The 24,767-nt window shown below is 31.5% G+C and overlaps 2 pseudogenes; both read left to right on the top strand.

Annotated features, from left to right (window-relative positions):
- Nucleotides 1-19,099: 19,099 nt before the first annotated feature.
- LOC147810028 (small subunit ribosomal RNA) lies at nucleotides 19,100-20,018 on the top strand (annotated as a pseudogene; the record flags this gene model as incomplete).
- A 3,347-nt stretch (nucleotides 20,019-23,365) lies between these two features.
- On the top strand, nucleotides 23,366-24,196 carry LOC147810027 (small subunit ribosomal RNA; annotated as a pseudogene; the record flags this gene model as incomplete).
- Nucleotides 24,197-24,767: the final 571 nt, after the last annotated feature.

The raw sequence follows: 24,767 nt of genomic DNA, 5'->3' as shown, positions 1-24,767 counted from the left end.
CGAAGTACCGAAATCGTCAGAATTTTTCTAAGTACCCAAAAGATCAGAAATTTTCTAAACACCGAAACGTCAGAAATTTTCTAAGTACCGAAGACTTCTGAATGTTTTCTAAGTACCGAAATCGACTGAATTTTTCAAAGTACCGAAAACTTCTGAGTCTTTTCAAAGTACCGAAATCGACAGAAATTTTCTAAGTACCGAAATTTTCAGAATTTTTCTAAGTTCCGAAATCGTCAGAATTTTCTAAGTACCGAAATCGTCGGAATTTTTCTAAGTACCGAAAACTTCTCTGTCTTTTCAAAGTACCGAAATCGACAAAACTTTTCTAAGTACCGAAAACGTCAGAATTTATCTAAGTACCGAAATCGGCAGAAATTTTCTAAGTACCGAAAACGTCAGAAATTTTCTAAGTATCGAAAACGTCAGAAATTTTCTAAGTAATGAAAACTTCCGAGTCTTTTCAAAGTACCGAAAAAGGCAGAAATTTTCTAAGTACCGAAATCAACAGAATTTTTCTAAGTACCGAAATCAACAGAATTTTTCTCAGTACCGAAATCGGCAGAATTTTTCTAAGTACCGAAATCGTCTGAATTTTTCTAAGTACCGAAATCATCTGAAATTTTCTAAATAGCGAAATCATCAGAATTTTTCTAAGTACCGAAAACGTCAGAAATTTTCGAAGTACCGAAAACTTCTGAATGTTTTCTAAATATCGAAATCCTCAGAATTTTTCAAAGTACCGAAAAAGGCAGAAATTTTCTAAGTACCGAAATTAAAAGAATTTTTCTAAGTACCGAAAAAGTCAGAAATTTTCTTAGTACTGAAAAATTCTGAGTCTTTTCAAAGTACCGAAAAAGGCAGAAATTTTCTAAGTACCGAAAAGGTCAGAAATTTTCTAAGTACCGAAATTTTCAGAATTTTTCTAAGTACTGAAATCGTCGGAATTTTTCTAAGTACCGAAATTGTCAGAATTTTTCTAAGTTCCGAAATCGTCAGAAATTTTCAAAGTACCGAAAACTTCTGAGTCTTTTCAAAGTACCGAAATCGACAGAAATTTTCTAAGTACCGAAATTGTCAGAATTTTTCTAAGTTCCGAAATCGTCGGAATTTTTCTAAGTACCGAAAACTTCTCTGTCTTTTCAAAGTACCGAAATCGACAGAATTTTTCTAAGTACCGAAAACGGAAGAAATTTTCTAAGTATCGAAAACTTCTGAATGTTTTCTAAGTACCGAAATCGTCAGAATTTATCTAAGTACCGAAAAGGTCAGAAATTTTCCAAGTACCGAAATCGTCAGAATTTTCTAAGTACCGAAATCGGCAGAAATTTTCTAAGTACCGAAAACGTCAGAAATTTTCTAAGTATCGAAAACGTCAGAAATTTTCTAAGTAATGAAAACTTCCGAGTCTTTTCAAAGTACCGAAAAAGGCAGAAATTTTCTAAGTACCGAAATCAACAGAATTTTTCTAAGTACCGAAATCGTCAGAATTTTCTAAGTACCGAAATCGTCGGAATTTTTCTAAGTACCGAAAACTTCTCTGTCTTTTCAAAGTACCGAAATCGTCAGAATTTTCTAAGTACCGAAATCGACAGAATTTTTCTAAGTACCGAAATCAACAGAATTTTTCTCAGTACCGAAATCGGCAGAATTTTTCTAAGTACCGAAATCGTCTGAATTTTTCTAAGTACCGAAATCGTCGGAATTTTTCTAAGTACCGAAATCGTCTGAATTTTTCTAAGTACCGAAATCGTCAGAAATTTTCAAAGTACCGAACACTTCTGAGTCTTTTCAAAGTACCGAAATCGACAGAAATTTTCTAAGTACCGAAATTTTCAGAATTTTTCTTAGTTCCGAAATCGTCAGAATTTTCTAAGTACCGAAATCGTCGGAATTTTTTTAAGTACCGAAAACTTCTCTGTCTTTTCAAAGTACCGAAATCGACAGAATTTTTCTAAGTACCGAAAACGTCAGAAATTTTCTAAGTATCGAAAACTTCTGAATGTTTTCTAAGTACCGAAATCGTCAGAATTTATCTAAGTACCGAAAAGGTCAGAAATTTTCCAAGTACCGAAATCGTCAGAATTTTCTAAGTACCGAAATCGGCAGAAATTTTCTAAGCACCGAAAACGTCAGAAATTTTCTAAGTATCGAAAACGTCAGAAATTTTCTAAGTAATGAAACCTTCCGAGTCTTTTCAAAGTACCGAAAAAGGCAGAAATTTTCTAAGTACCGAAATCAACAGAATTTTTCTAAGTACCGAAATCGTCAGAATTTTCTAAGTACCGAAATCGTCGGAATTTTTCTAAGTACCGAAAACTTCTCTGTCTTTTCAAAGTACCGAAATCGACAGAATTTTTCTAAGTACCGAAATCAACAGAATTTTTCTCAGTACCGAAATCAACAGAATTTTTCTCAGTACCGAAATCGGCAGAATTTTTCTAAGTACCGAAATCGTCTGAATTTTTCTAAGTACCGAAATCATCTGAAATTTTCTAAATAGCGAAATCATCAGAATTTTTCTAAGTACCGAAAACGTCAGAAATTTTCGAAGTACCGAAAACTTCTGAATGTTTTCTAAATACCGAAATCCTCAAAATTTTTCAAAGTACCGAAAAAGGCAGAAATTTTCTAAGTACCGAAATTAAAAGAATTTTTCTAAGTACCGAAAAAGTCAGAAATTTTCTTAGTAATGAAAACTTCCGAGTCTTTTCAAAGTACCGAAATCGACAGAATTTTTCTAAGTACCGAAATCGCACAGAATTTTTCTCAGTACCGAAATCGGCAGAATTTTTCTAAGTACCGAAATCGTCTGAATTTTTCTAAGTACCGAAATCATCTGAAATTTTCTAAATAGCGAAATCATCAGAATTTTTCTAAGTACCGAAAACGTCAGAAATTTTCTAAGTACCGAAAACTTCTGAATGTTTTCTAAATACCGAAATCCTCAGAATTTTTCAAAGTACCGAAAAAGGCAGAAATTTTCTAAGTTCCGAAATTAAAAGAATTTTTCTAAGTACCGAAAAAGTCAGAAATTTGCTTAGTACTGAAAAATTCTGAGTCTTTTCAAAGTACCGAAAAAGGCAGAAATTTTCTAAGTACCGAAAAGGTCAGAAATTTTCTAAGTACCGAAATCGTCAGAATTTTCTAAGTACCGAAATCGTCAGAAATTTTCAAAGTACCGAACACTTCTGAGTCTTTTCAAAGTACAGAAATCGACAAAAATTTTCTAAGTACCGAAATTTTCAGAATTTTTCTAAGTTCCGAAATCGTCAGAATTTTCTAAGTACCGAAATCGTCGGAATTTTTCTAAGTACCGAAAACTTCTCTGTCTTTTCAAAGTACCGAAATCGACAGAATTTTTCTAAGTACCGAAAACGTCAGAAATTTTCTAAGTATCGAAAACTTCTGAATGTTTTCTAAGTACCGAAATCGTCAGAATTTATCTAAGTACCGAAAAGGTCAGAAATTTTCCAAGTACCGAAATCGTCAGAATTTTCTAAGTACCGAAATCGGCAGAAATTTTCTAAGTACCGAAAACGTCAGAAATTTTCTAAGTATCGAAAACGTCAGAAATTTTCTAAGTAATGAAAACTTCTCTGTCTTTTCAAAGTACCGAAATCGTCAGAATTTTCTAAGTACCGAAATCGACAGAATTTTTCTAAGTACCGAAATCAACAGAATTTTTCTCAGTACCGAAATCGGCAGAATTTTTCTAAGTACCGAAATCATCTGAATTTTTCTAATTACCGAAATCGTCAGAATTTTCTAAGTAATGAAAACTTCCGAGTCTTTTCAAAGTACCGAAAAAGGCAGAAATTTTCTAAGTACAGAAATCAACAGAATTTTTCTAAGTACCGAAATCGTCAGAATTTTCTAAGTACCGAAATCGTCGGAATTTTTCTAAGTACCGAAAACTTCTCTGTCTTTTCAAAGTACCGAAATCGTCAGAATTTTCTAAGTACCGAAATCGACAGAATTTTTCTAAGTACCGAAATCAACAAAATTTTTCTCAGTACCGAAATCGGCAGAATTTTTCTAAGTACCGAAATCGTCTGAATTTTTCTAAGTACCGAAATCATCTGAAATTTTCTAAATAGCGAAATCATCAGAATTTTTCTAAGTACCGAAAACGTCAGAAATTTTCTAAGTACCGAAAACTTCTGAATGTTTTCTAAATACCGAAATCCTCAGAATTTTTCAAAGTACCGAAAAAGGCAGAAATTTTCTAAGTACCGAAATAAAAAGAATTTTTCTAAGTACCGAAAAAGTCAGAAATTTTCTTAGTACTGAAAAATTCTGAGTCTTTTCAAAGTACCTAAAAAGGCAGAAATTTTCTAAGTACCGAAAAGGTCAGAAATTTTCTAAGTACCGAAATTTTCAGAATTTTTCTAAGTACCGAAATCGTCGGAATTTTTCTAAGTACCGAAACTGTCAGAATTTTTCTAAGTTCCGAAATCGTCAGAATTTTCTAAGTACCGAAATCGTCTGAATTTTTCTAATTACCGAAATCGTCTGAATTTTTCTAAGTACCGAAATCGTCAGAAATTTTCAAAGTACCGAAAACTTCTGAGTCTTTTCAAAGTACCGAAATCGACAGAAATTTTCTAAGTACCGAAATTTTCAGAATTTTTCTAAGTTCCGAAATCGTCAGAATTTTCTAAGTACCGAAATCGTCGGAATTTTTCTAAGTACCGAAAACTTCTCTTTCTTTTCAAAGTACCGAAATCGACAGAATTTTTCTAAGTACCGAAAACGTCAGAAATTTTCTAAGTATCGAAAACTTCTGAATGTTTTCTAAGTACCGAAATCGTCAGAATTTATCTAAGTACCGAAAAGGTCAGAAATTTTCCAAGTACCGAAATCGTCAGAATTTTCTAAGTACCGAAATCGACAGAAATTTTCTAAGTACCGAAAACGTCAGAAATTTTCTAAGTATCGAAAACGTCAGAAATTTTCTAAGTAATGAAAACTTCCGAGTCTTTTCAAATTACCGAAAAAGGCAGAAATTTTCTAAGTACCAAAATCAACAGAATTTTTCTAAGTACCGAAATCGTCAGAATTTTCTAAGTACCGAAATCGTAGGAATTTTTCTAAGTACCGAAAACTTTTCTGTCTTTTCAAAGTACCGAAATCGACAGAATTTTCTAAGTACCGAAATCAACAGAATTTTTCTCAGTACCGAAATCAATAGAATTTTTCTCAGTACCGAAATCGGCAGAATTTTTCTAAGTACCGAAAACGTCAGAAATTTTCTAAGTACCGAAAACTTCTGAATGTTTTCTAAATACCGAAATCCTCAGAATTTTTCAAAGTACCGAAAAAGGCAGAAATTTTCTAAGTACCGAAATTAAAAGAATTTTTCTAAGTACCGAAAAAGTCAGAAATTTTCTTAGTACTGAAAAATTCTGAGTCTTTTCATAGTACCGAAAAAGGCAGAAATTTTCTTAGTACCGAAAACTTCTGAATGTTTTGAAAAATTCAGAAGCTTTTCGTACTAAGAAATATTTCATGGTATTTCAGACTTAGTAATATTTTCAAAGGGTTTTGACTTTGAAAAATTCAGAAGATTTTCGTACTTAGAAATATTTCATGGTATTTCAGACTTAGTAATATTTTTAAACGGTTTTGAGATCGTGTGTGACAATTTCTAAATGTTTTTCTTTCTTCATTCATTTCATTTTAAATTTATTATTTTGAGGCAAATATCACACAATTATTTAAATCATAATAAATTTTAGATTCTGATTTTTAGCTTTTAAAAATGAAAGAAAAAATAATAAGGAATGAAAAAACCTAATAAGGAATCTCTCTGGTTACCAAACGATGCTCAAATCATGGAAATCTGTATATTTTGTCTTATATTTAATAACTTAAAGTTCTCGACTACGCTGGCCCTCATTTGCCAAAAATCTCGAGAAAAAAAATTTTTTTTTTAGTTTTTAATTTAATATATATTAAATGAAAAGAGATTATTTCTTTCACTAGCTTCTAAAAAAATTGCATTTATTGGCTAATTTAAAAAAAAGTTACGAGACTCCGTTTCGCCTCTAGTTGGATTGCATGGACGTGTAATTTTGTTAACGGCGGGAGATACTATGACTGTCTTAAGGATTCCAGATGTCTCCTGAACTAATTAGTGATGCGCAAGAATGGGGTAACGAGATTCCCTTCTGTCCCTATCTAAATTTTACATTTTAGCATGCAATTTAATGCAAATGAATTTCATCGCTAACTTTCGAAAACGGGAAAATTTTTTGACGTGTCTAAACTGGTATAACAGCTCTCTCTGGTCACCGTGCGATGCTCAGATCGTGTCAACACTCATATTTTGTATTATATTTAATTATTTAAAGTTCCCGATTACGCTGGCACTCATTTGCCGAAAAATTCAAAAAAACAATTTTTTTTTTTGGTTTTTAATTGATTATTTATTGAAAAAGACATTTAGATAATTTAAATTAAAAAAAAGCAAATTAAGCAATTAAAAGCACTTATGCAAAGAAACTCGAAAGATCTGTTAGACCAGACGTAAACACTTCAAATATCGTAACAATGTTGCCTAAAAACATTATTTATTGACATTGTACTTATGAAGAAACTTTATAATATAATATAAATATAATGTTGTTCGCAACAATGTGTTTATTATCAAAATTGGTTTTAAAAAATTTATAATAATAGTTAAATTTTAAAATATTTTAATAAAATATGTATATAATATAATGTATAAAAATAAAATTTTTAATAATAGTTATATAATATAAATTTGATAATATAATTATATAATAATAATTTTATGTTATTTTTTTAATTATTTTAAATCATTTTAATATGAAATTTATATAATATGATAAATGTATATAAATAATATTTTTAATTATAATTATGTAATAATAATTTTTAGTTACATTTCTTTTTAATTAGTTTTAGAGTGTTTTTTTTTCAAAGTCCAATTTTTTCCGAAATTTTTCTAAGTCTCGAAAATTGTGGAAATTCTTCTAAGTCCGGCGACGGGAAGTCTGAGACGAAGCCCGAGTGAGGCCGGAAAGGCCGATATGCGTTTTCCGTTCAAATTTAAATTTCCTCGGCGAGAGGCCGGGGATGCGGACGTCGACGGCCACCGCGGGGGAGAAAAATCTTTCGCTTGGAAAATGAACTTTTTGCGGGAATTCAGAAGATTTTCGCACTTAGAAATATTTCATGGTATTTCGAACTTAGTAATATTTTCAAACGGTTTTGACTTTGAAAAATTCCGAAGATTTTTCTACTTAGAAATATTTCATGGTATTTCAAACTTAGAAATATTTTCAAGCGGTATTGACTTCAGAAGATTTTCGTACTTAGAAATATTTCATGGTATGTCAAACTTAGTAATATTTTCAAACGGTTTTGACTTTGAAAAATTCAGAAGAATTTCGTACTTAGAAATATTTTATGGTATTTTAAACTTAGTTATATTTTCAAACGGTTTTGACTTTGAAAATTTGAGAAGATTTTCGTACTTAGAAATATTTCATGGTATTTCAAACTTAGAAATATTTTCAAGCGGTATTGACTTTGAAAAATTCAGAAGATTTTCGTACTTAGAAATATTTCATGGTATGTCAAACTTAGAAATATTTTCAAGCGGTATTGATTTTGAAAAATTCAGAAGATTTTCGTACTTAGAAATATTTCATGGTATGTCAAACTTAGTAATATTTTCAAACGGTTTTGACTTTGAAAAATTCAGAAGATTTTCGTACTTAGAAATATTTCATGGTATTTCTGACTTAGTAATATTTTCAATCGGTTTTGACTTTGAATAATTCAGAAGATTTTCGTACTTAGAAATATTTCATGGTATTTCAAATTTAGCAATATTTTCAAACGGTTTTGACTTTGAAAAGTTCAGAAGATTTTCGTACTTAGAAATATTTCAAAGTATTTCAAACTTAGAAATATTTTCAAGCGGTATTGACTTCGAAAAATTCAGAAGATTTTCGTACTTAGAAATATTTCATGGTATGTCAAACTTAGTAATATTTTCAAACGGTTTTGACTTTGAAAAATTCAGAAGATTTTCGTACTTAGAAATATTTTATGGTATTTTAAACTTAGTTATATTTTCAAACGGTTTTGACTTTGAAAAATTCAGAAGATTTTCGTACTTAGAAATATTTCATGGTATTTCAAACTTAGAAATATTTTCAAGCGGTATTGACTTTGAAAAATTCAGAAGATTTTCGTACTTAGAAATATTTCACGGTATGTCAAACTTAGTAATATTTTCAAGCGGTTTTGACTTTGAAAAATTCAGAAGATTTTCGTACTTAGAAATATTTCATGGTATTTCAAACTTAGTAATATTTTCAAACGGTTTTGACTTTGAAAAATTCAGAAGATTTTCGTACTTAGAAATATTTTATGGTATTTTAAACTTAGTTATATTTTCAAACGGTTTTGACTTTGAAAAAATCAGAAGATTTTCGTACTTAGAAATATTTCATGGTATTTCAAACTTAGAAATATTTTCAAGCTGTATTGACTTTGAATAATTCAGAAGATTTTCGTACTTAGAAATATTTCATGGTATTTCAAACTTAGCAATATTTTCAAACGGTTTTGACTTTGAAAAGTTCAAAAGATTTTCGTACTTAGAAATATTTCATGGTATTTCAAACTTAGAAATATTTTCAAGCGGTATTGACTTTGAAAAATTCAGAAGATTTTCGTACTTAGAAATATTTCACGGTATGTCCAACTTAGTAATATTTTCAAGCGGTTTTGACTTTGAAAAATTCAGAAGATTTTCGTACTTAGAAATATTTCATGGTATTTCAAACTTAGTAATATTTTCAAAGTGTTTTGACTTTGAAAAATTCAGAAGATTTTCGTACTTAGAAATATTTTATGGTATTTTAAACTTAGTTATATTTTCAAACGGTTTTGACTTTGAAAAATTCAGAAGATTTTCGTACTTAGAAATATTTCATGGTATTTCAAACTTAAAAATATTTTCAAGCTGTATTGACTTTGAAAAATTCAGAAGATTTTCGTACTTAGAAATATTTCATGGTATTTCAAACTTAGTAATATTTTCAAACGGTTTTGACTATGAAAAATTCAGAAGATTTTCGTACTTAGAAATATTTCATGGTATGTCAAACTTAGTAATATTTTCAAACGGTTTTGACTTTGAAAAATTCAGAAGATTTTCGTACTTAGAAATATTTCATGGTATTTCGAACTTAGTAATATTCTCAAACGGTTTTGACTTTGAACAATTCCGAAGATTTTTGTACTTAGAAATATTTCATGGTACTTCAAACTTAGAAATATTTTCAAGCGGTATTGACTTTGAAAAATTCAGAAGATTTTCGTACTTAAAAATATTTTATGGTATTTTAAACTTAGTTATATTTTCAAACGGTTTTGACTTTGAAAAATTCAGAAGATTTTCGTACTTAGAAATATTTTATGGTATTTCAAACTTAGAAATATTTTCAAGCGGTATTGACTTTGAAAAATTCAGAAGATTTTCGTACTTAGAAATATTTCATGGTATTTCAAACTTAGTAATATTTTCAAACGGTTTTGACTATGAAAAATTCAGAAGATTTTCGTACTTAGAAATATTTTATGGTATTTCAAACTTAGTAATATTTTCAAACGGTTTTGACTTTGAAAAATTCAGAAGATTTTCGTACTTAGAAATAAAAAAAAAGGCAAATTAAGTAATTAAAAGCACTTATGCAAAGAAACTCGAAAGATCTGTTAGACCAGACGTAAAAACTTCAAATATCGTAACATTGTTGCCTAAAAACATTAGTTATTGACATTGTACTAATGAAGAAACTTTATAATGTAATATAAATATAATGTTGTTCGCAACAATGTGTTTATTATCAAAATTGGTTTTAAAAGATGTATAATAATAGTTAAATTTTAAAATATTTTAATAAAAAATGTATGTAATATAATGTATAAAAATATAATTTTTAATAATAGTTATATAATATAAATTTGATAATATAATTATATAATAATAATTTTATGTTCTTTTTTTTTAATTATTTTAAATTATTTTAATATGAAATTTATATAATATGATAAATGTATATAAATAATATTTTTAATTATAATTATGTAATAATAATTTTTAGTTACATTTTTTTTTAAAATTAGTTTTAGAGTGTTTTTTTGTCAAAGTCCAATTTTTTCCGAAATTTTTCTAAGTCTCGAAAATTGTGGAAATTCTTCCAAGTCCGGCGACGGGAAGTCTGAGACGAAGCCCGAGTGAGGCCGGAAAGGCCGATATGCGTTTTCCGTTCAAATTTAAATTTCCTCGGCGAGAGGCCGGGGATGCGGACGTCGACAGCCACAGCCCGGGAGAAAAAATCTTCGCTTGGAAAATGAACTTTGTGCGGGAATTCAGAAGATTTTCGTACTTAGAAATATTTCATGGTATTTCAAACTTAGCAATATTTTCAACCGGTTTTGACTTTGAAAAGTTCAGAAGATTCTCGTACTTAGAAATATTTCATGGTATTTCGAACTTAGTAATATTTTCAAACGGTTTTGACTTTGAAAAATTCCGAAGATTTTTCTACTTAGAAATATTTCATGGTATTTCAAACTTAGAAATATTTTCAAGCGGTATTGACTTCGCAAAATTCAGAAGATTTTCGTACTTAGAAATATTTCATGGTATGTCAAACTTAGTAATATTTTCAAACGGTTTTGACTTTGAAAAATTCAGAAGATTTTCGTACTTAGAAATATTTTATGGTATTTTAAACTTAGTTATATTTTCAAACGGTTTTGACTTTGAAAAATTCAGAAGATTTTCGTACTTAGAAATATTTCATGTTATTTCAAACTTAGTAATATTTTCAAATGGTTTTGACTTTGAAAAATTCAGAAGATTTTCGTACTTAGAAATATTTCATGGTATTTCAAACTTAGTAATATTTTCAAACGGTTTTGACTTTGAAAAATTCAGAAGATTTTCGTACTTAGAAATATTTCATGGTATTTCTGACTTAGTAATATTTTCAATCGGTTTTGACTTTGAATAATTCAGAAGATTTTCGTACTTAGAAATATTTCATGGTATTTCAAACTTAGCAATATTTTCAAACGGTATTGACTTTGAAAAATTCAGAAGATTTTCGTACTTAGAAATATTTCATGGTATGTCAAACTTAGTAATATTTTCAAACGGTTTTGACTTTGAAAAATTCAGAAGATTTTCGTTCTTAGAAATATTTTATGGTATTTTAAACTTAGTTATATTTTCAAACGGTTTTGACTTTGAAAAATTCAGAAGATTTTCGTACTTAGAAATATTTCATGGTATTTCAAACTTAGCAATATTTTCAAGCGGTATTGACTTTGAAAAATTCAGAAGATTTTCGTTCTTAGAAATATTTCATGGTATGTCAAACTTAGTAATATTTTCAAACGGTTTTGACTTTGAAAAGTTCAGAAGATTTTCGTACTTAGAAATATTTCATGTTATTTCAAACTTAGTAATATTTTCAAACGGTTTTGACTTTGAAAAATTCAGAAGATTTTGTACTTAGAAATATTTCATGGTATTTCAAACTTAGTAATATTTTCAAACGGTTTTGACTTTGAAAAATTCAGAAGATTTTCGTACTTAGAAATATTATTTGGTATTTCAAACTTAGTAATATTTTCAAACGGTTTTGACTTTGAAAAATTCCGAAGATTTTTCTACTTAGAAATATTTCATGGTATTTCAAACTTAGAAATATTTTCAAGCGGTATTGACTTCGAAAAATTCAGAAGATTTTCGTACTTAGAAATATTTCATGGTATGTCAAACTTAGTAATATTTTCAAACGGTTTTGACTTTGAAAAATTCAGATGATTTTCGTACTTAGAAATATTTTATGGTATTTTAAACTTAGTTATATTTTCAAACGGTTTTGACTTTGAAAAATTCAGAAGATTTTCGTACTTAGAAATATTTCATGGTATTTCAAACTTAGAAATATTTTCAAGCTGTATTGACTTTGAAAAATTCAGAAGATTTTCGTACTTAGAAATATTTCATGGTATGTCAAACTTAGAAATATTTTCAAGCGGTATTGACTTTGAAAAATTCAGAAGATTTTCGTTCTTAGAAATATTTCATGGTATGTCAAACTTAGTAATATTTTCAAACGGTTTTGACTTTGAAAAGTTCAGAAGATTTTCGTACTTAGAAATATTTCATGTTATTTCAAACTTAGTAATATTTTCAAACGGTTTTGACTTTGAAAAATTCAGAAGATTTTCGTACTTAGAAATATTATTTGGTATTTCAAACTTAGTAATATATTCAAACGGTTTTGACTTTGAAAAATTCAGAAGATTTTCGTACTTAGAAATAAAAAAAAGGCAAATTAAGCAATTAAAAGCACTTATGCAAAGAAACTCGAAAGATCTGTTAGACCAGACGTAAACACTTCAAATATCGTAACATTGTTGCCTAAAAACATTAGTTATTGACATTGTACTAATGAAGAAACTTTATAATATAATATAAATATAATGTTGTTCGCAACAATGTGTTTATTATCAAAATTGGTTTTAAAAGATGTATAATAATAGTTAAATTTTAAAATATTTTAATAAAAAATGTATGTAATATAATGTATAAAAATATAATTTTTAATAATAGTTATATAATAAAAATTTGATAATATAATTATATAATAATAATTTTATGTTCTTTTTTTTTAATTATTTTAAATTATTTTAATATGAAATTTATATAATATGATAAATGTATATAAATAATATTTTTAATTATAATTATGTAATAATAATTTTTAGTTACATTTTTTTTTAAAATTAGTTTTAGAGTGTTTTTTTGTCAAAGTCCAATTTTTTCCGAAATTTTTCTAAGTCTCGAAAATTGTGGAAATTCTTCTAAGTCCGGCGACGGGAAGTCTGAGACGAAGCCCGAGTGAGGCCGGAAAGGCCGATATGCGTTTTCCGTTCAAATTTAAATTTCCTCGGCGAGAGGCCGGGGTTGCGGACGTCGACGGCCACAGCCCGGGAGAAAAAATCTTCGCTTGGAAAATGAACTTTGTGCGGGAATTCAGAAGATTTTCGTACTTAGAAATATTTCATGGTATTTCAAACTTAGCAATATTTTCAAACGGTTTTGACTTTGAAAAGTTCAGAAGATTCTCGTACTTAGAAATATTTCATGGTATTTCGAACTTAGTAATATTTTCAAACGGTTTTGACTTTGAAAAATTCCGAAGATTTTTCTACTTAGAAATATTTCATGGTATGTCAAACTTAGTAATATTTTCAAACGGTTTTGACTTTGAAAAATTCAGATGATTTTCGTACTTAGAAATATTTTATGGTATTTTAAACTTAGTTATATTTTCAAACGGTTTTGACTTTGAAAAATTCAGAAGATTTTCGTACTTAGAAATATTTCATGGTATTTCAAACTTAGAAATATTTTCAAGCGGTATTGACTTTGAAAAATTCAGAAGATTTTCGTACTTAGAAATATTTCATGGTATGTCAAACTTAGAAATATTTTCAAGCGGTATTGACTTTGAAAAATTCAGAAGATTTTCGTTCTTAGAAATATTTCATGGTATGTCAAACTTAGTAATATTTTCAAACGGTTTTGACTTTGAAAAGTTCAGAAGATTTTCGTACTTAGAAATATTTCATGTTATTTCAAACTTAGTAATATTTTCAAACGGTTTTGACTTTGAAAAATTCAGAAGATTTTCGTACTTAGAAATATTTCATGGTATTTCAAACTTAGTAATATTTTCAAACGGTTTTGACTTTAAAAAATTCAGAAGATTTTCGTACTTAGAAATATTATTTGGTATTTCAAACTTAGTAATATTTTCAAACGGTTTTGACTTTGAAAAATTCAGAAGATTTTCGTACTTAGAAATATTTTATGGTATTTTAAACTTAGTAATATTTTCAAATGGTTTTGACTTTGAAAAATTCAGAAGATTTTCGTACTTAGAAATATTATTTGGTATTTCAAACTTAGTAATATTTTCAAACGGTTTTGACTTTGAAAAATTCAGAAGATTTTCGTACTTAGAAATAAAAAAAAGGCAAATTAAGCAATTAAAAGCACTTATGCAAAGAAACTCGAAAGATCTGTTAGACCAGACGTAAACACTTCAAATATCGTAACATTGTTGCCTAAAAACATTAGTTATTGACATTGTACTAATGAAGAAACTTTATAATATAATATAAATATAATGTTGTTCGCAACAATGTGTTTATTATCAAAATTGGTTTTAAAAGATGTATAATAATAGTTAAATTTTAAAATATTTTAATAAAAAATGTATGTAATATAATGTATGAAAATATAATTTTTAATAATAGTTATATAATAAAAATTTGATAATATAATTATATAATAATAATTTTATGTTCTTTTTTTTTAATTATTTTAAATTATTTTAATATGAAATTTATATAATATGATAAATGTATATAAATAATATTTTTAATTATAATTATGTAATAATAATTTTTAGTTACATTTTTTTTTTAAATTAGTTTTAGAGTGTTTTTTTGTCAAAGTCCAATTTTTTCCGAAATTTTTCTAAGTCTCGAAAATTGTGGAAATTCTTCTAAGTCCGGCGACGGGAAGTCTGAGACGAAGCCCGAGTGAGGCCGGAAAGGCCGATATGCGTTTTCCGTTCAAATTTAAATTTCCTCGGCGAGAGGCCGGGGTTGCGGACGTCGACGGCCACAGCCCGGGAGAAAAAATCTTCGCTTGGAAAATGAACTTTGTGCGGGAATTCAGAAGATTTTCGTACTTAGAAATATTTCATGGTATTTCAAACTTAGCAATATTTTCAAACGGTTTTGACTTTGAAAAGTTCAGAAGATTCTCGTACTTAGAAATATTTCATGGTATTTCGAACTTAGTAATACTTTCAAACGGTTTTGACTTTGAAAAATTCCGAAGATTTTTCTACTTAGAAATATTTCATGGTATTTCAAACTTAGAAATATTTTCAAGCGGTATTGACTTCGAAAAATTCAGAAGATTTTCGTACTTAGAAATATTTCATGGTATGTCAAACTTAGTAATATTTTCAAACGGTTTTGACTTTGAAAAATTCAGATGATTTTCGTACTTAGAAATATTTTATGGTATTTTAAACTTAGTTATATTTTCAAACGGTTTTGACTTTGAAAAATTCAGAAGATTTTCGTACTTAGAAATATTTCATGGTATTTCAAACTTAGAAATATTTTCAAGCTGTATTGACTTTGAAAAATTCAGAAGATTTTCGTACTTAGAAATATTTCATGGTATGTCAAACTTAGAAATATTTTCAAGCGGTATTGACTTTGAAAAATTTAGAAGATTTTCGTTCTTAGAAATATTTCATGGTATGTCAAACTTAGTAATATTTTCAAACGGTTTTGACTTTGAAAAGTTCAGAAGATTTTCGTACTTAGAAATATTTCATGTTATTTCAAACTTAGTAATATTTTCAAACGGTTTTGACTTTGAAAAATTCAGAAGATTTTCGTACTTAGAAATATTTCATGGTATTTCAAACTTAGTAATATTTTCAAACGGTTTTGACTTTGAAAAATTCAGAAGATTTTCGTACTTAGAAATATTATTTGGTATTTTAAACTTAGTAATATATTCAAACGGTTTTGACTTTGAAAAATTCAGAAGATTTTCGTACTTAGAAATAAAAAAAAGGCAAATTAAGCAAGTAAAAGCACTTATGCAAAGAAACTCGAAAGATCTGTTAGACCAGACGTAAACACTTCAAATATCGTAACATTGTTGCCTAAAAACATTAGTTATTGACATTGTACTAATGAAGAAACTTTATAATATAATATAAATATAATGTTGTTCGCAACAATGTGTTTATTATCAAAATTGGTTTTAAAAGATGTATAATAATAGTTAAATTTTAAAATATTTTAATAAAAAATGTATGTAATATAATGTATAAAAATATAATTTTTAATAATAGTTATATAATAAAAATTTGATAATATAATTATATAATAATAATTTTATGTTCTTTTTTTTTAATTATTTTAAATTATTTTAATATGAAATTTATATAATATGATAAATGTATATAAAAAATATTTTTAATTATAATTATGTAATAATAATTTTTAGTTACATTTTTTTTTAAAATTAGATTTAGAGTGTTTTTTTGTCAAAGTCCAATTTTTTCCGAAATTTTTCTAAGTCTCGAAAATTGTGGAAATTCTTCTAAGTCCGGCAACGGGAAGTCTGAGACGAAGCCCGAGTGAGGCCGGAAAGGCCGATATGCGTTTTCCGTTCAAATTTAAATTTCCTCGGCGAGAGGCCGGGGATGCGGACGTCGACGGCCACAGCCCGGGAGAAAAAATCTTCGCTTGGAAAATGAACTTTGTGCGGGAATTCAGAAGATTTTCGTACTTAGAAATATTTCATGGTATTTCAAACTTAGCAATATTTTCAAACGGTTTTGACTTTGAAAAGTTCAGAAGATTCTCGTACTTAGAAATATTTCATGGTATTTCGAACTTAGTAATATTTTCAAATGGTTTTGACTTTGAAAAATTCAGAAGATTTTCGTACTTAGAAATATTTCATGGTATTTCAAACTTAGTAATATTTTCAAACGGTTTTGACTTTGAAAAATTCAGAAGATTTTCGTACTTAGAAATATTTCATGGTATTTCTGACTTAGTAATATTTTCAATCGGTTTTGACTTTGAATAATTCAGAAGATTTTCGTACTTAGAAATATTTCATGGTATTTCAAACTTAGCAATATTTTCAAACGGTTTTGACTTTGAAAAGTTCAGAAGATTTTCGTACTTAGAAATATTTCAAAGTATTTCAAACTTAGAAATATTTTCAAGCGGTATTGACTTCGAAAAATTCAGAAGATTTTCGTACTTAGAAATATTTCATGGTATTTCAAACTTAGCAATATTTTCAAACGGTTTTGACTTTGAAAAGTTCAGAAGATTTTCGTACTTAGAAATATTTCATGGTATGTCAAACTTAGTAATATTTTCAAACGGTTTTGACTTTGAAAAATTCAGAAGATTTTCGTACTTAGAAATATTTTATGGTATTTTAAACTTAGTTATATTTTCAAACGGTTTTGACTTTGAAAAATTCAGAAGATTTTCGTACTTAGAAATATTTCATGGTATTTCAAACTTAGAAATATTTTCAAGCGGTATTGACTTTGAAAAATTCAGAAGATTTTCGTACTTAGAAATATTTCACGGTATGTCAAACTTAGTAATATTTTCAAGTGGTTTTGACTTTGAAAAATTCAGAAGATTTTCGTACTTAGAAATATTTCATGGTATTTCAAACTTAGTAATATTTTCAAACGGTTTTGACTTTGAAAAATTCAGAAGATTTTCGTACTTAGAAATATTTTATGGTATTTTAAACTTAGTTATATTTTCAAACGGTTTTGACTTTGAAAAATTCAGAAGATTTTCGTACTTAGAAATATTTCATGGTATTTCAAACTTAGAAATATTTTCAAGCTGTATTGACTTTGAAAAATTCAGAAGATTTTCGTACTTAGAAATATTTCATGGTATGTCAAACTTAGTAATATTTTCAAACGGTTTTGACTATGAAAAATTCAGAAGATTTTCGTACTTAGAAATATTTCATGGTATTTCAAACTTAGTAATATTTTCAAACGGTTTTGACTTTGAAAAATTCAGAAAATTTTCGTACTTAGAAATATTATTTGGTATTTCAAACTTAGTAATATTTTCAAACGGTTTTGACTTTGAAAAATTCAGAAGATTTTCGTACTTAGAAATAAAAAAAAAGGCAAATTAAGCAATTAAAAGCACTTATGCAAAGAAACTCGAAAGATCCGTTAGACCAGACGTAAACACTTCAAATATCGTAACATTGTTGCCTAAAAACATTAGTTATTGACATTGTACTAATGAAGAAACTTTATAATATAATATAAATATAATGTTGTGCGCAACAATGTGTTTATTATCAAAATTGGTTTTAAAAGATGTATAATAACAGTTAAATTTTAAAATATTTTAATAAAAAATGTATGTAATATAATGTATAAAAATATAATTTTTAATAATAGTTATATAATATAAATTTGATAATATAATTATATAATAATAATTTTATGTTCTTTTTTTTAATTATTTTAAATTATTTTAATATGAAATTTATATAATATGATAAATGTATATAAATAATATTTTTAATTATAATTATGTAATAATAATTTTTAGTTACATTTTTTTTAAAAATTAGATTTAGAGTGTTTTTTTGTCAAAGTCCAATTTTTTCCGAAATTTTTCTAAGTCTCGAAAATTATGGAAATTCTTCTAAGTCCGGCGACGGGAAGTCTGAGACGAAGCCAGAGTGACTCCGGAAAGGCCGATATGCGTTTTCCGTTCAAATTTAAATTTCCTCGGCGAGAGGCCGGGGATGCGGACGTCGACGGCCACAGCCCGGGAGAAAACTCTTTCGCTTGGAACATGAACTTTGTGCGGGACTATACATGTGAGGCACAGTGAGCGTGTCTCAAGAAACGTAACGCTCTCGTCTCGACAAGGGCGAGGGCTCGCCTCACGGAAACAAAAGGTCTCGGCTTTTCAGTGAGTGGCTCGGACGTCTTTCCGTAGCCGCGCCAGCTTTGACCTTCGTGCGGCATAGTGAGCGTTTAAGATACGCAGTGCTCTCGTCTCGACACAGACGGGGGTTGCCTCACAGAAAGCGACGGCCTCGGCTATTCAGTAGCAGCTCGGACAGTAGTTTGTAGCCGCGTGGAGACTGAACAGTGATGGAAGCATTCACGAGGTTTTCTGCAGTTTGTTCCGGCGCGAGCACGACTCTCGACGGCAGAGCACTCTCGCGTCCAGGCGTTGACGCCAAGGGGGACGCAGTGAGTCTCGAACCGACTAGAGGAAGAAGGCTCTAGTTCGATCTGTGCGAACGGGGACCCAGCCGTCATGCCGGGTCCGGCGCCCTCGCCAGCCGGGGGCACCACCACCTCTGAGATTCGAAGCGCCGCTTCGAACGCTCGCTGAACGTGAAAGTAACCTGGTTGGTCCTGCCAGTAGTCAAATGCTTGTATCAAAGAAGGAGGGAAAGTCTGCTGCGGCCGCAGCGGTAACTGCAGCTCCAAAAGCGTATATTGAAGTTGTTGCTGTTAAAAAGCTCATAGTTGGATCTTAGTTCCAGACGGGTGGTCCGCCCACCGGTGGTCACTGCCAGTTCTGAGCATTGCCGCCGAAATTGTCCGATGATCTTTATCGGTTGTCGTTCGGTTTCGGCAATTTTACTTTGAAAAAATTAGAGTGCTCAAAGTATGCATTACGCATGAATAATGGTGCATGGAATAATGGAATAGGACCTCGGTTCTATTTTGTTGGTTTTCGGAACACGAGGTAATGATTAAGAGGGACAGACGGGGGCATTCGTATTGCGACGCTAGAGGTGAAATTCTTGGACCGTCGCAAGACGAACTACTGCGAAAGCATTTGCCAAGAATGTTTCCATTAATCAAGAACGAAAGTTAGAGGTTCGAAGGCGATCAATTACCGCCCTAGTTCTAACCATAAACGATGCCAGCCACCGATCCGGCTGTGTTCCTCAAATGACACGCCGGGCAACTTCCGGGAAACCAAAGCTTTTGGGTTCCGGGGGAAGTATGGTTGCAAAGCTGAAACTTAAAGGAATTGACGGAAGGGCACTACCAGGAGCAAGGGTACATATCTGCCTTGAACGAGGAATTCCCAGTAAGCACGAGTCATCAGGTCGTGTTGATTACGTCCCTGCCCTTTGTGCAAACCGCCCGTCGCAACATCCGATGGAATGATTTAGTGAGGTCTTCGAACTGGCGCTCGGACTGACCTCCGGGTCGAGCCGGCGTGTCGGAAAGTTGATCAAACTTGGTCATTATGAGGAAGTTAACGCGCAACAAGGTTTCCGTAGTGAACCTGCGGAAGGACAATTAAAGATGGGTGCCAGTAGGCTCCGACATAGGCCTACACTCGGGGATCCTTCACTGGAGATCCCCGCCTCGAACGCAACTGTCAGTGCCGTGTGGGCGTGCCTGTTTCCCGGCCCTTCGACTTGGGCAAGAGGGAGGTCCTTTGCAGGGCTAGGCTTGAAGAGGGTGCTCGACGTGAGAGAGCTCCCCGCCCCGTTGATGCCGGCGCACTTTCCCCCTTCTCGGAGGAAAACTCTTGATTCAAAACTCTAGAACGCAAAACGGCTCTAGTCGGCCGGATCGAAACTACCACTCCGAGCAGTGGATCACTCGGCTCACGGGTCGGGGAAAAACGCAGAACGTGTGGTGCAATGTGGTTGAAGAAGTGATTTGTAAATTTTTAGTACAGGTGGAACAGTGGTGCGAAGATACCATCTGTGGGATAAGGACTGAACGCCCTAAGTCAAAATCCCTTTTAGTCAATTAAAGATGGATGCCAGTAGGCTCCGACATCGGCCTACGCCCGGGGATCCTTCACGAGCGATCCCCGCCTCGAACGCAACTGTCAGTGCCGTGTGGGCGTGCCTGTTTCCCGGCCCTTCGATTTGGGCAAGAGGGAGGTCCTTTGCAGGGCTAGGCTTGAAGAGGGTGCTCGACGTGAGAGAGCTCCCCGCCCCGTTGGTGCCGACGCATTTTCCTCCTTTTCGGAGGAAAACTCTTGATTTGAAACTCTCGAACGCAAAACGGCTGTAGTCGCGTCGATGGGCAAAGTTAGCCGGGGCGTACATCCGCTCCTTGCGGGAGGATTACCCCGGCGACGAGGCCTGTTCGATTTGGAGCACTCAAGGGGGCGCCTAGACCGCGCGCTCTCGGCTCTGAGTCCAAACCCTGTGGGTGTGATGCACGGGTGCCAAATCGTCTGTAGACGACTTAGGTACTAGACTGGGTGTTGTACGTAATAGAGCAGCTACCATACTGCGATCTATTGAGACCCGTCCTCTTACCAGAAGGTTTGTAAAGCTTTTTTCAAGCTTTAAAACCTTTGAAAAAAATTTTTCTTGTAAGTTTTTTATTTGATCGTGTGTGCGAATTTCAAAATTATTTTTTCTTTCTTTATAAGTTTTCCGTTGATCGTGTGTGCGAATTTCAAAATATTTTTTTCTTTCTTCATAAGTCTTCCGTTGATCAAGTGTGCGAATTTCTCATTTGTTTTTTTTTTTCTTCCTGTCTTTCCTTGATCGTGTGTGCGAATTTCAAATTTTTTTTTCTTTCTTCCTAAGTCTTCCGTTGATCGTGTGTGCGAATTTCACAATTTTTTTTTCTTCATGTCTTTCCTTGATCGTGTGTGCGAATTTCTAAATTTTTGTTTCTTTCATGTGTTTCGTTGATTGTGTGTGCGAATTTCTCAATTTTTTTTTCTTCATGTCATATTTGATCGTGTGTGCGAATTTCTCAATTGTTTTTTTTTCTTCCTGTCTTTCCTTGATCGTGTGTGCGAATTTCAATTTTTTTTTTCTTTCTTCCTAAGTCTTCCGTTGATCGTGTGTGCGAATTTCTCAATTTTTTTTTCTTCATGTCTTTCCTTGATCATGTGTGCGAATTTCTATGTTTTTTTTTTTTCATTCTTCGTCTTTCGTTGATCGTGTGTGCGAATTTCACACTTTTTTTTTCCCTTTCTTCACAAGTCTTCCGTTGATCGTGTGTGCAAATTTCACAATTTTTTTCTTTCTTCATAAGTCTTCCGTTGATCGTGTGTGCGAAATTCTCAATTCGTTTTTTTCTTCATGTCTTTTGTTGATCGTGTGTGCAAATTTCAAAAAAAAGATTTTCTTTTTACTTTGAAATATTTTCAAAATGTTTTGGACTTCGAATAATTCTGAAGCTTTTCCCACTTAGAAAAATTTCATGGTATTTCAAAGTTAGCAATATTTTCGAATGGTTTTGACTTTGAAAAATTCGGAAGATTTTCGTACTTAGAAATATTTTACTGTATTTCAAAGTTTGTAATCTTTTCAAACGGTTTTGACTTTGAAAAATTCAGAAGAGTTTCGTACTTAGAAATATTTCATGGAATTTCATACATAGTAATATTTTCAAACGGTTTTGACTTTGAAAAATTCAGAAGATTTTCGTACTTAGAAATATTTCATGGTATATCAAAATTAGTAATTTTTTCAAACGGTTTTGACTTTTAAAAATTCAGAAGATTTTCGTACTTAGAAATATTTTATGGTATTTCAAACTTAGAAATATTTTCAAACGGTTATGACTTTGAAAAATTCAGAAGATTTTCGTACTTAGAAATATTTTACTGTATTTCAAAGTTTGTAATCTTTTCAAACGGTTTTGACTTTGAAAAATTCAGAAGAGTTTCGTACTTAGAAATATTTCATGGAATTTCACACATAGTAATATTTTCAAACGGTTTTGACTTTGAAAATTTCAGAAGATTTTCGTACTTAGAAATATTTCATGGTATATCAAAATTAGTAATTTTTTCAAACGGTTTTGACTTTTAAAAATTCAGAAGATTTTCGTACTTAGAAATATTTCATGGTATTTCAAACTTAGAAATATTTTCAAACGGTTATGACTTTGAAAAATTCAGAAGATTTTCGTACTTAGAAATATTTCACTGTATTTCAAAGTTTGTAATCTTTTCAAACGGTTTTGACTTTGAAAAATTCAGAAGATTTTCGTACTTAGAAATATTTCATGGTATTTCAAACTTAGTAAGGGGAAAGCATTTGACTACTGGCTACTATATTTTTCCTCTTTTTACCCTTCCACCAAACGACTACAGGCCAACTTTTACCTAAACCAATTACTTACTGGACACGGGGCGTTTGGAGAATACCAAAATAGACTTTTCAATAAAAACCCAAATTGTACCTACTGTGGGGACAATCAGACAATCGAACACTTGATCTTGAACTGCCCACACTTCCAGACACTCCGTGGAAACCATTTTGCAGGACAAATTTTGCACCAATGCTTTGCTAAGTTGGTCTGTAGAAACATAGTTAAACAAATTATAAAGGTAACATTGGAGGACTCTCTGAACCAAATTTAACCTGCGAACACTATTGCTGGTGTCTTGTGTATCTATCTAATTTCATTTTAAACTTCTCTACGTTTTAACTTGTATTGTTTTTATAAATTTTTAATTTAGCAAGCATTGTTTTTATCAACTTTTAACTGATTGTTTTGATTCTTAACTTGTTCTGCATTTTAACCTCTTTATCGAATTTTAACTTCTATATTTTATCACTGTTTTGCATGTTCCTGCAAAGTTTTAACATTTATCGGTTTTTGGGTGATTTTGTGTTTTTTTTTTCTTTTTTTCTTTTTTTTTTATTTAACCTTTTTACTACTTTATTATTTTATTTGGTTTTAACTTGTTTTATAGAATTGTACTGAACATTATTTTAGATATTCAGATTTTTATATTCACTGTTTATGTAACTTTTAGAGATTTACCTATTTTTAATGTATCATATGTGTATGTATCAACTCTCGTATGCCCTAAAATAGGGCGGGGCGAGATAAGAATAAACTATGACGCATGAATAATCTTGCATAGAATAATGGAATAGGACCTCGGTTCTATTTTGTTGGTTTTCGGAACACGAGGTAATGATTAAGAGGGACAGACGGGGGCATTCGTATTGCGACGCTAGAGGTGAAATTCCTGGACCGTCGCAAGACGAACTACTGCGAAAGCATTTGCCAAGAATGTTTCCATTAATCAAGAACGAAAGTTAGAGGTTCGAAGGCGATCAAATACCGCCCTAGTTCTAACCATAAACGATGCCAGCCACCGATCCGGCTGTGTTCCTCAAATGACACGCCGGGCAGCTTCCGGGAAACCAAAGCTTTTTGGTACCGGGGGAAGTATGGTTGCAAAGCTGAAACTTAAAGGAATTGACGGAAGGGCACTACAGGAATAATGGTAAATATCTGCCTTGAACGAGGAATTCCCAGTAAGCAAGAGTCATCAGCTCGTGTTGATTACGTCCCTGCCCTTTGTGCAAACCGCCCGTCGCAACATCCGATGGAATGATTTAGTAAAGTCCTCGGACTGGCGCTTGGACTGACCTCCGGGTCGAGCCGGCGTGCCGGAAAGTTGATCAAACTTGATCATTAAGAGGAAGTTAACGCGTAACAAGGTTTCCGTAGGTGAACCTGCGGAAGGACAATTAAAGATGGGTGGCAGTAGGCTCCGACATCGGCCTACACCTGGGGATCCTTCACTGGCGATCCCCGCCTCGAACGCAATTGTCAGTGCCGTGTGGGCGTGCCTATTTCCCTGCCCTTCGTCCTGGGGAAGAGGGAGGTCCTATTGCAGGGCTAGGCTTGAAGAGGGTGCTCGACCTGAGAGAGCTCCCCGCCCCGTTGGTGCCGACGCATTTTCCCCCTTCTCGGAGGAAAACTCTTGATTTGAAACTCTCGAACGCAAAACGACTCTAGTCTCTGAATGTGATTGGCGCAATGTGGGTTCATTTGGTACACGTGGTTGGTAAATTTTTGGTACATGAGGTGGGTCGAATGACCAATAGTGCGAAGATGCCATCTGTGGCATAATGACTGAACGCCCTCAGTCAGAATCCTTTTTAGTTAGTCATCAGGGGACCGTCGTGATTTTTCTTCATGTCTTATTTGATCGTGTGTGCGAATTTCACAATTTTGTTTTCTTCATGTCTTTCCTTGATCGTGTGTGCGAATTTCTCAATTTTTTTTTCTTTCTTCATAAGTCTTCCGTTGATCGTGTGT

This window comes from Parasteatoda tepidariorum, chromosome 5, assembly GCF_982258835.1.
Source record: "Parasteatoda tepidariorum strain Cologne lab strain chromosome 5, Ptep-v5.0, whole genome shotgun sequence".
In the NCBI taxonomy this organism is placed as follows: Eukaryota; Metazoa; Arthropoda; class Arachnida; order Araneae; family Theridiidae; genus Parasteatoda; species Parasteatoda tepidariorum.
This window is presented reverse-complemented; position numbering and strand designations above follow the sequence as displayed.